Genomic DNA, 6000 nt, shown 5'->3' with positions numbered 1-6000 from the left:
ACCGGACTTTTAACCTTTCCCAGCACCCTGCCTTCGGTGTTGGGCGACAGTGCCTCAACAGCAGCTTTAGTTTTACGTTTTATTCTTGAGGGTGGGTTTTATCATTTGATCTGAGTTTTAGCGCATGTCTTTTGCCCCTCTGTGTCCTCCACCGTATGAGTTTTAGGGTGGAGATTTTAATGTGTTAAGAGTGGCTGACTTCTTTTCTTTACCAGTCATGGTAATCTGCTTTCTTGTTTTTAATTTCTTCTCCCTGTTTCTTGCGTCTCTCTGTGGTTTTATTGTCCTGTTTTGTCCATTGTAGCGTTTGTTGTCCTTCTGTCGTTGTTCTGGTTCTTCTTTTCTCCTGTTACTGTGCAGTACGTCTTCTTTGTTTTCTTCTGCCTCTTGGGTAACTGTTCTACTGGGAACAAGGGACCGATCACCTCGTAGTTTGGTCCCTTCCCCCTCCCCCCCCCCCCTCTTTCAAACCAACCAACCAATCACTTATACGCGCTAACTATAGCTATTCTCTTGGGGCCTCGAAACATACTAATTTACGTGAATTTCCAGTTAATGAAAAGTTCAGTACAGACACAGCGCAAGGTGCCGGTACACGATATCAGTATTGGCTTTCGATCAAACCGGTTTGACGACCACTGACCTATTATCCATTTCATAACGATTGATCGGCGATTTTGAACTCATATTCTGGTCACATCGCATAACGAGCATCGACGTGTTATATCTCGCCATAGTAGTGGAAATGTCAACTTCTATTTAGTGTATGAATATTACATTTTAGTTGAAAAGAGGACGGCATACGTGGTAATATTTAACAGAAAACATGCTTTTTGGACTTTTTTTTTTTTTTTTTTTTTTTTTGGCGAGTGACAAACTTGAGGATTTTTAGTAGTCAGACCGAAATTCGGAGAAAAATTTCCTTTGCACAGTTAAAAAAGATACAACCATACTAAAGTTCCAGCCGAATTGCCGTTGCTTTCAAATTAGTCGTCTTGTTCTGCTAATGGTGAGCGTAGGTTTATACAGTTCGCCTAATGGTGGTATTTATTAAGAAGTCGAAAAGCGTAAATGAAAGCTGTTGTTTCCTTTCACAGATGTGTTTTTATGTACTTAAATCTACATACAGTGCTAATACGACATATTTAATTTATTCACTTTTGCGTTTCTAAGCGCCGCGTGGTCGTGCGTGCCCTGTTACTGGGCCTCTGAACAGTACTCCCACTCTATTGTTACAGTGTTTACGTCGTGACTTCCCGCCATTTAGGAAACAGTCGTGCTCCCATTCGCTGTTGTGTATTCGTGTGAGACGGTGCTCTTCATATAATAAGTTGCCTTGTGTGAAATCGTGCATCATTTACGGAGTTGGGAAATAGTCTGTGATGACAAGTGCGCTTGCTTACTTTGAGGCAGAAAAAGAACGGGGAGCGAGTATTTCCGTATCACAGCCAGTAAAGAGACCTTCTGAATGTCTTGGTATTAGTTGGAAGTACACTGAAGCGAATTTCGAGAGAATACGGAGAAACTTCATATCTTGTGTCGCCAAAAAAAAAAAAAAAAAGAGTTAAGGCACGCGACAGAAGTTGGTATCGGACGAGTTCAAAATGTTCAAATGTGTGTGAAACCTTATGGGACTGAACTGCTAAGGTCACCAGTCCCTAAGCTTGTACACTAATTAACGTAAATTATCCTGAGGACAAAAACACACACACACAGACACACACACACACACACACACACACACACACACACACACACACACACACACACACACACACACACACACACACATCCATGCCCGAGGAAGGACTCGAACCTCCGCCGTGGCCAGCCGCACAGTCCATAACTGCAGGGCAATACCGAGCGGGGTGGCGCAGTGGTTAGCACACTGGACTCGCATTCGGGAGGACGACGGTTCAATCCCGTCTCCGGCCATCCTGATTTAGGTTTTCCGTGATTTCCCTAAATCCTTTCAGGCAAATGCCGGGATGGTTCCTTTGAAAGGGCACGGCCGATTTCCTTCCCCGTCCTTCCCTAACCCGAGCTTGCGCTCCGTCTCTAATGACCTCGTTGTCGACGGGACGTTAAACACTAATGTCCTCCTCCTCCTCAGGGCAATAGACCGCTCGGCTAATCCCGCGCTGCCGGACGAGTCTACACAGGCAGTCGTAAGGAGAAAAATTCACGACTTCTATGGGGAAAAGCAGTTTCCAAAAGTGGCAGCCATGTTGGAAAAGTTAAAGACTGAAGTGGGAGATTTTTCTGATTTGAGTGAGACAACCCTTTGGCGTGCTATTAGAAAACTGGGCCTCAGCTACAAAGTCTTAAAAAAATTGCTGATGGAAAATAATCAAGTAGCAGGAAAAAGAGTAGAGTTATTGCTTGAAATAAGACACTTGCGGAAAGCTAGATGAACTATTGATTACACTGATTAGAGTAGGTGTGGTGCAAATCGAACCAGGAAGTTTGTTTGGCAGGTACAAAAAAGCCTTGCGTATCAGAAAATGTATGCGATTATCACAGAGGATATGTTTAGAGCGGAATGGCTGGAAAGGAGGCATTCGAGCACCGTCCGGTCCTGGGAAGAGGATTATAATATGCCACATCGGGAACGACGATGGATTCGTGCAAAATGTTGGCTTACGTTTTATTGGGGAAAAAGAAGGTGCAGATTATAGTTGTGAAATGAAAACACATTAGAAAGACTGGTTTACGAGCGTTCTCGAAAAATGCCAAACAATGCGGCGATAGTTTCATATCAGACTCCGTATCACACGATGATAAATCCAGTACCATGAAATGCATCCACGAAACGGAGAAAGGATTCTATTATTGATTAGATGGAAAACAGTATTGTACAGCTTCCGTCTAATGCCACATCATATGACGAATTTACTAAAGCTGGCCTACTGGAAGACGCCCTTCAGGGCGCAAGAATACCTTTTGGAAAGTATATTGCGATCAGTGGACAAGGAAATTAAACTTCCGTATTTGGCTATAGCGCACTGCGAACTGAACGCCATTGAACTTATTTGGCAGCAAAGGAGAACAACAATTTTAAAATAAATGATCATTTACAGTTGTGTCGATCCGTTCTGGAAAGTGTTCTCCAAAGTGTGTGAAGGAATTGAGTGGGTCATGTACACAGACTTGAAAACAGTTGAGCACAAAGAGCCCACTGTCTTGACACAGCAACAGAACCGTTGCTGATCCAAGTAGACGACTGCAATAGCAGCAGCGAAGCCTCGGCCAGCATCGAAAACGATAAAGGCGGGATTGATTTCAGTCATCATTCTTTACTGCAAAATTTATCCGAGCTAATAGAGTTTCCCATTCACTGTTGAAATGTACTATACAACTGTTCATTTATTGTGAGCTGCTTGCCTATCGAGCATTTATTTGCAATTTCCCGTGTTATTTCCCTCTACTAGCAACAAAACCTGAACGCGGCAATACTGTACAGGAATGCGACTACAGAAGTTGATGTTGTTCGCTAATGAACCGCCGCTTATGGCGCGTGGCGGCGAGCTGGTGTGGTAACTACACTCTACTGCAACCACTCATGTATTACAGATACTGACGCAATTGCTTTACAAACTCCTACAAACACACACAAAGAATATTCCTTAGTAACGATATATGATGTAACCAACAAACGTTCGAGCGTAACACCACTGCCTTCTCCATTGCAACAGCTACAACGGTAAGCTCAATCGCAGAGTATTGCGTTTGACACTATAGAGATGAAACTAGAAATCAGAAAATAGCGAAAATCCTTCTGTAAATAGAACAAGGTTGTATCTTTAAAGTGCGAAAAGGACATTTTTCTCCTAAATACGGTCTGATTTTTATGTGTCCTTAAAGATGACACTTGCCGAAAAAGATAGAAAAAGCACGGTTTCTCTTAAATATTACCGAATATGTCACCAGAATTTCCACTAAGATGTGATATTCACACATTAAATAAAAGTAGGCATTGCCACAAATCCGGCAAGGTGTATCGATGTTCGTTGCTTGACTGGTTGATTTAGGGAAGGGGACCAAACAGCGAGGTCATCGGTCCATCGGGTTAGGGAACTATCCAGCACTTGCCCGAAGCGATTTAGGGAAATCGCGGAAAACCTAAACCAGGGTGGTCGGACGCAGTTTTGAACACTCGTCCTCCCGAATGCGAGTCCAGTGTGCTAACCACTGCGCCACCTCACTCGGTTCGGTGTTCGTAATGTAGTGCGACCAGAATATGAGTTCAAATCACCCCCCCTTCGCCCCCACCACTCTACCTCGTTCTTCTTAAACAATCATAAAATTTACTCAATTTAGTGTATACAAACAAATAGCAAAAGTAAGGAAAGCCTTTGTATTCTTATGACGTCTTTGAGCTAGGTTTGTTGATTTCTTTTCTCGTTATGTATGATTTTTGATTGACGATTAACGTCAACAAATAAATCATTTTGCGTTATTAGCATACAAATCTTTATAGGATACAAATTATTTTCAGAGATGTAACCAAACCCGCCCAAAGATGTAAACAACCATGCATGAGCAGCGCCTATTAGACGGAGGGGGTCAGACAGCTGATCAGTTCCAGACATTCCAACAGGAAGGAGGTACACGGCTAGTGTTGTCTGTAGTTTAATCATGCGTAGACGGTCAATACCGCGGTTCAAAGGTCATCGGTCCCTAGGCTTACGCATTACTTAAACTAACTTACGCGAAGGACAACACACACACACACACACACACACACACACATGTCCGAGGGAGGGGAACCGTGCTAACCGTGACAAAGCGCCCCAGACCGCACGGCTACCCCGCGCGGCTTACTCTGTGCCAGGAAGGGCTCTCAACAAGGGAAGCGTCCAGTCGTCTCAGAGTGAACCAAAGCGATGTTGCTCGGACATGCAGGAGATACAGACAGACAGGAACTGTCGATGACACGCCTCGCTCAGGCCGCTCAAGGGCTACTACTGCAGTGGATGACCGCTACCTACGGATTATGGCTCGGAGGAATCCTGACAGCAACGCCATCATGTTGAATAATGCTTTTCGTGCAGCCACAGGACGTCGTGTTACGACTGAAACTGTGCACAGTCGTCTGCATGATGCGCAACTTCACTCCCGACGTCCACGGCGAGGCCCATCTTTGCAACCACGACACCATGCAGCGCGGAACAGGTGGGCCCAGCAACATGCCGTATGGACCGCTCGGGATTGGCATCACGTTCTCTTCACCGATGAGTGTTGCATATGCCTTCAACCAGGCAACCCGGTCAGGCTGAACGCCTTAGACACACTGTCCAGCGAGTGCAGCAAGGTGGAGGTTCCCTACCGTTTTGGGGTGGCATTATGTGGGGCCGACGTACGCCGCTGGTGGTCGTGGAAGGCGCCGTAACGGCTGTACGATACGTGAATGCCATCCTCCGACCGATAGTGCAACCATACTTGCAGCATATTGGCGAGGCATTCGTCTTCGTGGACGATAAGTGTAGCCCCCGTCGTGCACTTCTTGTCAATGACTTCCTTCAGGATAACAACATCGCTCGACTAGAGTGGCCAGTAGTTCTCCAGACACGAACCCTATCGATCATGCCTGGGATGGATTGAAAAGGGCTGTTTATGGACGACGTGACCCACCAACCACTATAAGGGATCTACGCCAAATCGCCGTTTAGGAGTAAGACAATCTGGACCAACAGTGCCTTGATGAACTTGTGGACAGTATGCCACGACGAATACAGGCATGCGTCAATGCAAGAGAATGTCCTACTGGGTGTTAAGAGGTACCGGTGTGTACAGCAGTCTGGATGACCACCTCTGAATGTCTCGCTGTGTGGTGGAACAACGTGCAATGTGTGGTTTTCATGAGCAATACAAAGGGCGGAAATTATGTTTATGTTGATCTCTGTTCCAATTTTTTGTACAGGTTGCGGAACTCTCGGAACCGACGTTCGAAGGGGCTCTGAGCACTATGGTATTTAACTTCTGACGTCATCAGTCCCC

The sequence above is a fragment of the Schistocerca cancellata genome, chromosome 10, assembly GCF_023864275.1.
Source record: "Schistocerca cancellata isolate TAMUIC-IGC-003103 chromosome 10, iqSchCanc2.1, whole genome shotgun sequence".
NCBI classification, from domain to species: Eukaryota; Metazoa; Arthropoda; class Insecta; order Orthoptera; family Acrididae; genus Schistocerca; species Schistocerca cancellata.
Note: the sequence above shows the minus strand (reverse complement) of the source record.